This window comes from Pleurodeles waltl, chromosome 6 (assembly GCF_031143425.1).
Source record: "Pleurodeles waltl isolate 20211129_DDA chromosome 6, aPleWal1.hap1.20221129, whole genome shotgun sequence".
In the NCBI taxonomy this organism is placed as follows: Eukaryota; Metazoa; Chordata; class Amphibia; order Caudata; family Salamandridae; genus Pleurodeles; species Pleurodeles waltl.
Window position 1 is genome coordinate 1,491,708,605 of NC_090445.1, and position 13,674 is coordinate 1,491,722,278.

The window sequence follows — 13,674 nt, forward strand, 5'->3', positions numbered from 1 at the left end:
TACCAGCTTAGGGAGGGAGTGCACAGCTCCCCTCCACTTTGAATAAGAAAAAAGAAAACAAGGGCAGGCTCTAAGCCCAACCCCCCAATGCTCATGGCTGAAGGACATGTGCATCTTGGGTTTGACTACAGGGGGGGTCGTTTTGCTTCAGGGCCTGCCACAGCCAAACCCCTGCTGCCCATGCCCAAGGCCATTTGCAGTGGGGTTTGCATTTGTGTATGGTAACTAAATATGACTTTACATTAAAGCCCTAGAAATCCACAGAAAAAAATAAAGGTTAACGTAACGTTATAATTAGGTGTGATAAGGATCTTTTTTTTTTTTTTTTTTAAACCTTAGACATTCACTAAAAAAAACAAAGGTTACATTGATGTTATAGTTAGGTGAATTTTTCAATGATGACATCAACGTTTTGAACTAAAAAAACACAGAAATTCACAAGGTATGGTTAGCAGGGCCATGCATTGCTTATGACATCACATATGACATAATTCATAACATGTATATAACATCACTGATGATATCGCAAATTACATCATTGATGACATCCAATGAGTGTGCTAGTTTGCTTTAAAGTTTACAAACAGGAAAGTAACAAAATGCATGTGCTCTTAATGCACCATAGCTGTGTAGAAGTATTGAACACAGTATAAATATTCTCATTCAAGAGTAACTCTGTGTGCAAGTGACAGCTGATTTGCATTCATTATGTTCCAGGCAACATTTTGATTCTGCAGAAAAAGTTTCCAACAGGAGAAATATTCTTTGTAGTAGATACTAACTTTTGTAAGCACCATTGTATTATTATAAGAGATAATCGTGCCAGCATTATAATTTATACTTAACATAGAAGAATGTGTGCACCAGGTACTAACCTATGTAGACATGCTTCATTTACTTCAAAAGATAGGCTACCTGTGAAGTTTTCACCACAATATGAAGGGTGCAGGTAGTATGATTTTTACCACCTTAAGATATTTATTATTTTTAGCAAATAGTGTCTTTTTTTTACAAACGTTTACATAGAATGTACGCACTCTTCTTAGTAGGTTCCTTTGAATACTTTGGCATGTATTTATCATGAAAGTTTCACTGTTTGCATTATGGTATAGAATGAACTATCTCCACAGAGTGAACACTGTTTACAATACTCAGTTCTCAACCAATTTATACTTTATTTCTTAATGTAGGTTCTCTGTGTGTCAGGGGTTTGATGCAGATACAGTTTGTCCATAGTAGGGCATTGTTTTTGAAGATGGCATGCACAGAACAGTTGTACATAGATTGAACACTGTGCACAATGAGTGTTTCCCATATCTGTGGTTCATTGTTAATGTGAACTATGCTATGTAAAATGTCAATGGCAGTAATTTATACAGAAATATGCGGTAAAATAAAACTCGGATTATGTCAGCAGTGGTATCATCAATGTGATAATTGATATTATAGAACATGTCATTAGTGATGTCATATGTGAGATTTATAAGCAGTGGTTAACTGTAGTGCAAGGTATAGTTGGTGCTGCTAACTATAACTGGTGAACTCCTGTGAACTTTTTTATTCAGAACATTAATGTTGTGCTCTCTCTTGCAAGATTATTGTTTATATTAAAGGGTATTGTGAGGTCATTTTACTGAGCTTTTTATGACCATATTATTTTAGCCATAGGCCTGCCGCTTGTGCCCTTTAGTCTAATAACAATTTTTAAAATACATTTTACTTTGTGAGCAGAAGCTTCATTCTGGGGTGATGTTTTTTTTCCTTTATCTCATACACTTTTAGCTTAGGAACTGTTTTCATTCTTCTTAGTAGGACATTCTCGCTCTGTACCCAGCTCAAGGCTGTACTCAATATTGTTGACTGAACAAAGTAGAAACACTACAATCTTTGGCACTTCACGGGAAACATATGTGTTCTTACGTTAGGACAGTTTTCTCACAAAACCAGCTGCTTTATTATAAAACAGGGAGTCCCAGCCAGAAATCTGCCACTGCATGCTGTCACTTCACTGCAGCTGTCTGCTGAGACTTGACAAGGTCTCCATCCACACGGGAGAGGACTCTCAGTAGACCAGTAGCCCACTTTGCTACTACTTTATTCATGTATGGTGGATGGTGTCTTCCCAGGGATCCTGAAGTGTGGATTAGGGCTAACACAGCTGTGCTTTAGTAGTACCTTAGTGGCATAGGTAACAATTCCCACCATAGCATTCTGACACTATGGTGAAAGTTTTCTTATGTTTTGCTTTCCTTGTCACCGCATTGCTATTTTTATGTTTTATCATCCTAATCATTGCAGTTCATACTATTTTATCTAGAATGCAGTTGATTCAATAAAATACAGTAAACTGATTTCTTGTTCAGTTTGTCTTTGCATGTGTGAGACATATGTAACTGAGAGAAAAGGCTGAGATCTGTTACACCATGATTTCCATGAGAAATGAGAATGTCATGAGCGTGGCTGCCACAAATCACTGCAAATTGTAGGTGTTAGTGAGGTACTGCAAGTTGGCCAAAAGGGTTAGGCAGACAGTTGTCACATGGTGTGGAGTTGGACTCATTTCCCACAACCAGGTGGTGCTGCTGCCTGATCCAGCAGTCTCATTCGTATAATGAGAGCCTGCACCACAAGGGCTTGGAGTATTCCTATTGTTCACCACTTTTTGGCATCTTTGGCATACTTATTTATAGCCTCCCAATTGGCCAGTGAAGGCCAAGTGTCACTTCCATTCCTCTCTGTGGAGCAGGGACAAGGCAGATTTATTCAATTTAATCAGGGCCCATCCACTGCTCCCAACATGATTGAGGTAAAATGTCTTCTTCCCTCCTCCATCCCCTCTTGTTAATGATGCTTCTCGACTCCCCTGCCAAAAACTGCTGCAGTGTGTGGTTACACTGGGTTGTACTCTCTAAACTATTTATTTTCAGGCTCCTTGAAAAGTCATGGTCTGATTTCTAGGTCGCATCTATGTATGCAACACTAAGTGCAGTGTCCTCGATGAGGTAAACATGGCTGCCATGTTTTAGTTGTTTATTGTCTTTCCCATTGTAATTAGAGGTAGGAAGAACTGCATACCAGTGCCTACAAGAAGAAATCGCTGGATTTTGTAGAAATATAAAAGATACAATTTCTATAAATTGCTTGTGAAATGCACATTGGTTTCAAATCTTGTAAAGGTATGCATCTGAACCCAATTCAATGGAATGAGTCTTTGCACGCTTTAACCAAAAGGAAACAGCCTTAAACCAAAACTCAAGCTTGCACCCTAGGGGCATTGTGCAGGAAGGGTAACATTCTTGCACTGAAACAATCCTCTGAGGCAGGTTCCTTTTTCTGTGTGTGTTGCAGAAAGAAGAAGTAACCAGAAGAAGTAAAGATATTACTCCTTGTTGGCTTTAGGGAGGTCACTCACCTACTGTAGTGAGCAGGTAAGCGAGCTGATAGGATGGATGAATGTCTGGTGAATATGATCAGTACCCAGTTATCTGGTAAATTCTATATGTGTCATTTTCTTATACTCTTAGCCACACCGGACAGCAGCAGGCCTGCTGTACCACGTGACCAAAGACATTGACAAAGCCAACAGCTTTCACATAAGTGAGACCTATTAGGTTTTCCAATGCTTGTTTATACGGTATCTACAGCAGTGGCAAGGACAGTAGCTTTTGGTCACACGAAAGTTGCTACTTTTGGTTGTACTATTTGGGATCACGTTTTAAAACTTTCCCTAATTTGTGCTTTCGCAGAAAAAGAAAAAAACATTTTTCACTTGATTTATTTCCAAATGGAATTTCATCCTCTGCAAACGCGATGCGCGTGAGCATTCTACCCCATGCTTTACCAACACTATTGAGGCTGGCAGACGTTAATATATATCCCTCATTAAAAAAGGAATGCACTTGAGTCAACCTAGCGCTCCTCCCATTTACGAACTGGAATTATGGGTGCTGGAAGACTTGCAAACAAGTCAGAATTCAGAAAAGGAAAATATGACCTTTACATTCATGAAGAGTAGAATACAGATTTGAATTATATAAATAGCAATATGATTCCATGCATTATCAACTAAGGGCTAGATTTACAAGACCCTAGCACCACCTCAGTGTCACTTTGTGCGAAGCTCCGGTGGAGTTAACTACTTCTCCATATTTTCAAGGAGGTGTAACGCCACTTTTTGTGGCTTTACACCTCCTTGTAAATATGAGCCCCTCTGACACAGTTTTCTGCATCAGAGAGTTGGCAATGGGTGCTGCAGTGGGCGTTAGACCGCAACACCCATTACTTTTGACGGTGCCACAGATTTACAAGAAAATGTAAATCTGTAGCAGCACCGAAATCTACACCACCCCAGGGGTGGCATTAGCATGGCACAATGAGGAGGAATACTCTTATTACTCCTCATTTTTTGCATTTTGTCTGTGTGCTTCAGAATGCAGCACAGATAGAAGAAGCAAAATGCCATGGATGATTGTTTATGTGAAGGGAGGCACACCTTCCTGCACATAAACAATCACACCCCTCAATGCAAACACCCTTGCACTATGGTGCAAGGATGCCTGTGTTGGCGCAGGCTGCTTAATTTAGTGCCAGCACTTTAATGTAGAGGTGCGCTGTATATTTGTAAATACTGTGACTCCCTACATTTCAGAACTGGTGCAGCGCGGCATTGTTAGTTTTGGCACAGCACCGCGCTGCACCAGTTTCTTATAAATCTGGCCCTTTTTGTCAATGCTGTTGACAAGGGTGTCAATTGGTGCCCAGATGGGACTATAGTGGCATGAGAAGGCCGATCTTAGCAAGCTGATGTGGCTCATGGTAAATATTGCCTAACAAAGCAACAGGCACACAACAATAAACATCTGTTATTCAGCGCCAAGATGCCAACGGGTGAACGTGCGCTTTACAAATACACATGTTGTTATGTTATGTTATGTCAACTGCTTTTTTTGTGAGGGAAAGGCCGAAACTGCCTTCAGAGCACCTGTGCAGTCTGCCTAGAATCTGGCTTGGCCATAGACTACGGACCTTCACGCAAGAAACCACGGGCCTGATTTGAGAAAAGCGGTGCTGCACCATGTGTAGCGCCACTTTACTTGTGCACCCTAGCGCTCCCCCTTACGCCACCATGTGTGCACCATATCTAAGATACAACGCATCATGGCGGTAGTTAGGGGAACTAGCGTCAAACTTTTTGAGGCTAGTTCAGAGCTTGGCATGATTAGCGTAAAAAATGTTGACGCTAATTATGCAAAGTCAATTGAGGCCCATTGTAAACAATAGTGTGCCCACTTTTAATGCCTGCTCTGAGCAGGCGTTAAAAGTGTCAGAAAAAATGACTCAAAGGAAATCTCTTTCTTTGCACCATTTTTTTTACCCCCTCCAATGGGGGAACTCCCCCATTGCATACATTTTGCCTGGCACAGGCATAATGTAGCGCAAAGGGTTTCAAAGTGGCGCAATTCATGTATTGCACCACTTGTAAATTTGGCATGGTGATTTTGGCCTCGTTGGTCCACAGTAGCGTAAAAAAAATCATGCTAATGTGGCGCAAAGAGGGGCTTAGGGCTCTTAAATCTGCCCCATATATATTTGCATGCACCAGTTTTCCCATTGCAAATGCATGGCGGCAGTGTTTTTTCCAATCAGACCCATTCTTCTTCAATATTTGATTGCACCACACCTAAAATTGGTGGCATACCCATGAAGAGATGTTTCCCGCTTCGTAAAAATGAATAATCCTCCTTTTTCCTGGATTAGTAAATACATGAGAATCTTAAAATCTTTTGTATCTGAAAGCCTGCTGTCTGATTTATAGTACGAATAGTAATGTACATTTCAGGAGTCCAGTGGTGGACACAGTTTAATAAAGCACACCTTTCATTAATTTGTCTACAGTGGTAGGAACACATTTAGGCAGTGACATTCGCCCATACTCGAGTATCTATTTCTTTTGGACTCCACTCATCCAAACTTAATGAACTTCATATGTAATATTATGTACAGCATTTTAATAGGCTCAGTGTCATCTTATAATTATATAAGCTGAACTGAGTTCATCGAGAAGGAATTAGTGTAATTAATTTCTGAATTGCATGACAGTAGTTTGTAGTATAAAGCTAACAGTGCTTTGCTAATAAAAAATGAAAGTTTAAATTTATGTGCTGATAAAGTTTGTCTTGCGCTGTGTCCGACCTTTATAGCTCACAGATCTTACTCACACTAATTCTATTAATATGTTTACAATGTCACAGATCAAACTCCTGTTAAAACATAATCAAATAAAACACAATATACTAACAAAATCTATCAACGAAGAAAATTCTTCAATCTCATGTTAGACTGTTAAGAACTATGAACATTGTTTTACATTCTACTCCATTTCAGGCCAGAGTTACTAAAAAGTGTTGCAGCACGGTGCTGCGCCAAAATTGTCAGCGCTGTGCTGCATCAGTTTAGAAACGCAGGAAAGCCTCATATTTATTAGAATAGGGTGCATTCATGTGTTTCCTCCTGCGCTGAGGCTAAATTAAGCTGCCTAGAGCCAACACAGGCATCCTTGCATCATCCTGCAAGGATGTTTGCATTGACGGGTTTGATTATTTATGTGCGGGACAGTGTCCCTTTCTGCACATAAACAATCACTAATGGCAATTTGAAAATTTTGTGAATGCAGAATGCAGCACACACAGAAGTGCCAAAGCGTAATTTTGAAGGATTGTTAATGTACAGGAAAGGACACCTTCCCACACATAAAAAATCATTTCTGGCTTGTTGCTCTTTCTATGTATGGTGCAGAATGCAATTTCTGACTCGCAAAACGGTATCCAACAAGAAAAAGCGACTTCATTTTGCGACTCGCAAATGAAGTCGCACAGCAGATTGCGAGTCCCCTGTTTGCGAGGTCACTTTTTGCGACCTCGCTAAAAACGGACTCGCAAATTGCGAGTGGGTGTCGCAAATTGCGACTGTGCCGCAAATTGCATGCAGGTGCAGCATAACAGTTTGAAAAACACTTCCTGGCTCTTGCTGATGACATCACAGCCAGGAAGTTAACAAATACACCTGGGAGGAGGGAGGACCACACCCTTTTCTAACTGCTGAGCAACCACCTGAAGGAACAGCAGCAAGAATGGAAGACTCTGGCAGTGCAGGAAGGAAGAGAAAACTGAAGTTTTCAGAAAAGGAACTTGAGGTGCTGACAGAGCAATGCTGCCAGCACCATGACCAGCTTTTCGGAATGGCTGCCCTGAGTGTTCCAGACACGGAAAAAAGGAGGATCTGGAATGACATCCAGGAGAGGGTCAACTCCATAAGGGTTAGCCACAGGAGTATAGAGGAGATAAAAAAGAGATGGTATACCTGCGCTCCAGGACCAAGGAGAGGGTGGCAGAGCACCTCAGGGAGATGCGGGGCACAGGAGCAGGCCCATCCACCGTCCCACCACCCACACCTATGGAGGAACTGGTGAAACAGACCCTTGAGCCTGAGGCAGTGGCTTGAATGGGAGTGCTGGACACGTCAGCGCCAGGGACATCAACAAGTGAGTACCATGAAACATGCATGTACACCCATAACTGCCATACCCCCACCCACCCAGTACACAGCAGTATGCACAACCAAACTAGCTCCATTCCAGACTTGCAACCACCAGAATGGTGCATTATGGGCAATGTAGTTCAGTAGTCAGCTGATAAGCAACAGTTTATTAGGGGGCATACAACAGATGTTAGATACTGACAGTGTGTTCCCTATGTCCCACAGGTCTCCCACAAGACACCCCCACCAGCCAGTCCGTCCAGGGTGCAGAGAGCAGACAACAGGCAGCACAGGAGTCCGAAGCAGCCACTACAGGGCCCAGCACCACACCACCACAGTCCCCTCCAGCTGCACCACTGGACATTGTGGATATCGACACAGCACCTGGTCCCAGCCACAGTGTCATACAGCAGGACACTGAAGCTCCACTGCGTCGCAGACGCAGACACCATGTCCCAGCAGTGTCCCAGCAGGATGTAGGTGACTAATCTATGTCCGCAGTGGAGGCAGCACTCATATCTGGTCAGCGCCTGCAAACAAGGCAGATAAGAGTCATATCTGAGGCAAGGAGACGTATGTAGCATAATTTCACCACTGGGCTGGCACAGGTGAACACACAGTTCACACGACTGAAAGATAATGTTGGTGACCTTGCACTCTCCATATGTCAACTGGTCATAGAACTAGTGTCTGAGAGACAGAGTGCAAGGCACCGTGAGCGGCAACTGGTACACAGACTGGACCGCATGGCTGCATCCATCGTCCGCCTCGCTGTCAACACCACAGGGCTGTCACGCCGTACAGTTAGTTTGCAGGTGGACTTGGGCCACTTTGCAGGGGATGTGGCTCGGGGACTGGGTCGCATCAGCCACGCTGTGGACATGATGGAGGCTAGACAGGTAGCTAGGGGCACGGCAGAGACACCTCAGGATAGTGAGGAGGGGTCTACCATCAGCAGCGTATCTGCCACGGACACACGTGTCTTGAGGAGTGGCAGTGCATGTCAGGAGTCTGCTGACACACCAAGCACTAGCCATGCTGGGCGTCCCAGGCGGAGGTGATGAGCCCATGCACTGCAGGACACTTGAGGCACATGAAGTGAATGTGTCCTCATTGCAGGTGAATATTTACAGCCCCTTCACAAAAGTTCAGTTCATCATTACTTAGGTTCACTTAGTAAAAGTTCCACTTCACAACTGGGCTCTTTGTGTGTGACATTAGTGTGTGTGATGACAGTTAGCACGTACCTTCCAAAGTAGTGGTTTGCAAAGTGGTCCCATCTCTGTCTGCCTTGATTTGCAATGCTTCTATCCCCATGATGGCGATGTGGTAGCTCTTGCTCGTCATCCTCCGAATCTGGGTCTTCAGGGGTGAGAGGTAGCCCATGTCTGGTGGCAATGTTGTGCAGTATGGCGCATGCACCAACTACCGTGAGAGTGCACTTTGAGATACCCCACCTGCCACAGCAATGACCCCCTGATAGCTATCCGAGGCCAAGAGGTGACCATAGCACTTGCACATGTGTGGGGATGGCTCAGCCGTGCACAGTCTGGCGTTGCAGCTGCGGATTGAGTAGGTCAATTAATTCTAATATTGCTGCACTGCTGAGTCTGTATTTATCATATATCTCCTCCTCAGTTTGTTGGAAAAGTGTCTGCCTGGTTCTGTATATCCTCTCCTGTCTCTGGCTCCTCCTCCTCCTCTGCTGTGTGGCGTGGACTCTCCTCCTCCTTGCTATCAAATATATATCCGCCATCTGGAGTAACCCAGATGCCTTCTGGGTCTCCTTTTAAACTTTGGTTATGGTTATCACCTGCTCTGAGTTAGTGGTAAATTGGGTGTGCAAAATGGGCTTTTGGCGACTAGTCGCAATTTGTGAGTGGCTTTTTCATATGGTTTGCGACTCGCAAATTGCGTCTCCCTATTTGCGAGTCGCACAATGGGGTAGCTAAATTTGCGAGTCGGTAATAGCTCGCGTCACAATTTGCGATTCGGAAATGGGGTTCTTGCATCCCATTTCCGATTTTGCGGGCTCAGAAATTGCGATTCGGGCCATTTGCGACTCAAAAATGTTTGCTACATCTGGCCCTTGGATACTACAGCTTGTCTGGGGGGGAATTTGTTTTCTTTGAAAAGAGCTATTGTCACAGCATCTACCTTCATCTACCTGTAAACATGTCTCAGACATGCCACTGTAGTGTCTGTATGTGCAGTTTTGCAAAGCCACTTCCACCTGGCAAATGTACCCACTTGCCAGGCCCATACCTTATCTTTTAGTGCATGTAAGGCCTCCCTAATGTAGGCCAAAGGCATCCCTACTGACAGGGTGCAGAGTATTTAAATGTACTGATCTGTTTTATATGTCCTGATAGTGAAATACCATCAAATTCAGTTTTCACTACTGCAAGGCATGTCTCTCCCATAGGTTAACATGGGGATTGCCTTTAAATATCTTTTGAGTGTAGTTTCTCCTTGGAAGTAGATAGACATATGGGGTTTGGGGTCCCTGAACTCACAATGTAAAAATACATCTTTTATTAAAGCTGGTTTTCAGATTGTATGTTTGAAAATGTCACTTTTAGAAAGTGGGCATTTTCTTGCTAAGCCTTTCTGTGTCTCTGCTTGGCTTCTGAATCCACTTCTGGGTCAGACTGACAGTTGGGCTGTTTGTGAATTCACTCTAGACAGTAACACAAAGGGATCTGAGGTGTGTCTTGCATATCCTGATGAGTCTTCCTGGACTAGGGTGGGAGGGAGAAGCTGACACCTGCACTTGCAAGGGTTGTGCCGGCCCTCACACAATACGGTCTCCAACCCCTTAAAGTATGTTATAGGCAGGGCAACGAAGAGGCAGGGTCTTTTGCACTAAAAAGACTTTCCTTTAAGGGTTTGCTACTTCAAAGGCAGAAATGAGTAAAAGTATTGGACTGCTGACCCCACAACTTTAGGTTACTTCTGAGTCAGGAGGAACCTCTGCCAAGGAGAAGAGCTTGATGCCTGAGGTGGATCTGCCACTCTGCCTGTTCCTTTGCTGTGCTGGCCTGCTGCTGCTTCTGCGTTAGGAAGGAAAGACTGAAATATGCTTTCCGAAATCCTGCAAGTTAAGTTTCTCTAAGGGCTTGGACTGAGTTTTCCCGCTGTTCTGAAGTTGCAGGGCCATCAAAGACTTCATATGCCAGCCCCTGGGCTCACTTGCTGATACCCCCTATCCTGCCAAGTAGTGCCACATCCAGTCCCTGGGCCCTTAAAAGGAGAAGCTAATGAACCCAGGGTGAAAATTCAAGCACTGGAGCTGAGTGGTAGAAAAACATATGCAAAGCCTGTACCGCAGCAGATAATCGATGCATCACCAGTGAAATTGAAGTATCGCCAGCTCAACGTTGATTCATCGCTGCTGTGCATCCTGATTTTCCACTCATTGTTCCTGGGCATCAAAATCTTCAACATCACTACAGGGACCGTGACTGCTTATCCTGATATCGACGCATCCATTCCCTGCGAAGAAAGAATCGATGCATTGTTTACCCAGTGCAGAAAGAATCAACACACGGCCTCACTTACGAGTGGAAAATTGATGCATCGCTTGCATTTCCAACGCACACCCACCTGTGCGGCTTTCTTTTTGATGCATACCAGGTACCTTGTGCTAAAACAATGCATCCATTGAGTTCTATATAGGTTAAGACTCTTTTTTTGCTTTAAAAATCATATATTTGCTTGTGTATGTCCTTTCTTTTTTTGTCACTTTAGTCTTGTTTGATTCACATAAATAATGGCTATTTTTCTAAACTGGTGTGAAGTTCTTTTGCAGTGTTTTCACTGTGTTACTGTGTGTGTTTGTACAAATTCTTTACACTGAGATAAGCCTGAAAGCTTGTGCCTAGCTCCCAAGGGGGTGAGCAGGGGTTATCTTAGGTGTGTGACTCCCTTACCCTGACTAGAGTGGTCCTACTTGGACAGGGTGTAACCTGACTGCCAACCAGAGACTCCATTTCTAATATGGTCCAATACACAGAGTGTTTAATTCCTGTGCATGTGAGCCATTCTACGAGCATTGTAGACACAGTTAGAGAAAATTAATGGCAGTTGCCCAGCCATAAAAACTGCTGAATGCCTATGATTCTGCTGTGGTGGCTCCTTCATATGAAGGCTGGGACATCAAAGGTTTATATTAACAGAGTTAGCGCAGGCTCCCTAAGTGCAAACTTGGTGCTGCCCCAAACACCTACGTGGTCATAGAGAGGAGTAGAAGAAACTCCATTCTTGAGATTGCACCCACAGCGTTGACCTGCCCCTTAAGATTTCAATCTCCAATTTGAATATTGTAAAGCAATACGTATTATGCATAGGGCACTGTGCCACTTGACTTGTGTTATCAAGAATATCCCTGTCATCACATTGGGTTGGCTGCCATTACCTCATGTGAAATCCTACTACAGGGCCCACCAGCTGTCTCAAGTGACCTACCTGAACCCAAAATAAAGAACTTCAGAATAGGTCCTTGTTAAAAAGACACACATAAAGAGATGTGATTAGACTCCAAGTCCTCTACAGGGTAACTAAACTGATGAGGCACCACAAAAATCTGGGTCTGTCTGGGATGCTAACCAACTTGGACTTGAATGCAGAAAGAACTGAAAAAGAGAGTTTTCTCCATCTTTTTGTCCCTCTCATGAGTAATACAGTTTTGACCATAACAAACTTTTAATTTGGTATAATTTGCACGAAAAACGAATCCATACTTTCGGCCACATCTTTTCAGGAGGCAACCTGAAACTCTTCTCAGCTTCTCCAAAACCTTACATTATTGGCACTAGACAGCTTACTAACTACATAGATTCAACCTACAAATCACATCACAATGCTGCTGATACAACCATGCCAATGGTATATAGTTCACACTCTTGTGGAACTGCCTCTTGTGGAACTGCCTGATTGAACCATCTTCTTAGCAAAAGTTATGACACACCATTGCCACCAAACGTGATTTAAACATCAAACTCTCGCAAGAATTTACACTTTTGCCAAATATTCAACATGGCATCCGAAAAAATCAACACAAGAGAGGTAAATTGATGGAGAGATGTCTGTAGCAAAATTGTGTATCCTCATAAAAAGGAAAAAATTACAGTTGCGCGTATGCACAATGAATGGGTGGATTCAGTTACATTAATGACAGTCCATATACTAAAAATATATATAACCGATGACCATCAACACATATTTTATGAAATTTGGGTCCATTTCTCTTTCACTGATCGGCGAGGAATACCAACTGACCCATAAGGAAGGCTTAGGTTTAACTATGATCAATCCGAGATGAGATTTTCGTTTTAAACCAATAAGACTGTTTTGCTTCAGTTAGGAATGTTCTATTGTATTCTATTCTTTGGGTGTTTTCTCGTTATTATTTTTCCTGAAGTTACAATCAGCGAGATATTACATTTGCTAACGCAAATGGTGATACTTTTGAATCTAGAATCTGCCACATCAACTATGGTAGAGGCTTTCGTTGTTTACCGAATTTTCTTTATTAATATTCCTCTAATGTTTTCCTTTTTTTTTATTTTTTATTTGCTTAAATTATCTTAAATTCAGGTAGTTCATGCTTACAATGTTTGTTGGATTCACATTCTGTGATTTCTAAAGAAAATCCTAAAAAGAAATCTTTAATCAAAATATTCAAATATAGCTCTGATGTGCTCTAAATTAGGCAAAATAATTATTTGCTTGCCTTATTAGAATAAATCAGACTTCCTGGATTTAGTACAATGGTGTGAAATTAAGTAGCCCTTCAACAATGAGGTTTACCAGCACATGATTTGCTCTCTTCATCTTATTGAAATTATGCACGGCACACAAAAACAGCCCAAGACAATTGTATGAATATTTGCTGATAGCTAACAGGATATTTAATTTATGGCACATTTAATAACGACTTATTAAATTACAAAAGGTTTAGAAATGTTATCTTGCACAATAACTATGAATTTTTGTTGCACAAATGTTACATATGCATTTCCAAATTAAGGAGGTTACTAGCTCGAAGTAATCATTCATTCATAATCTAATTTATATGTGAACTGGTATTCTTTCCACAAGTAACTAACTGCATTTTTTCTGAGTTAATACAATTCA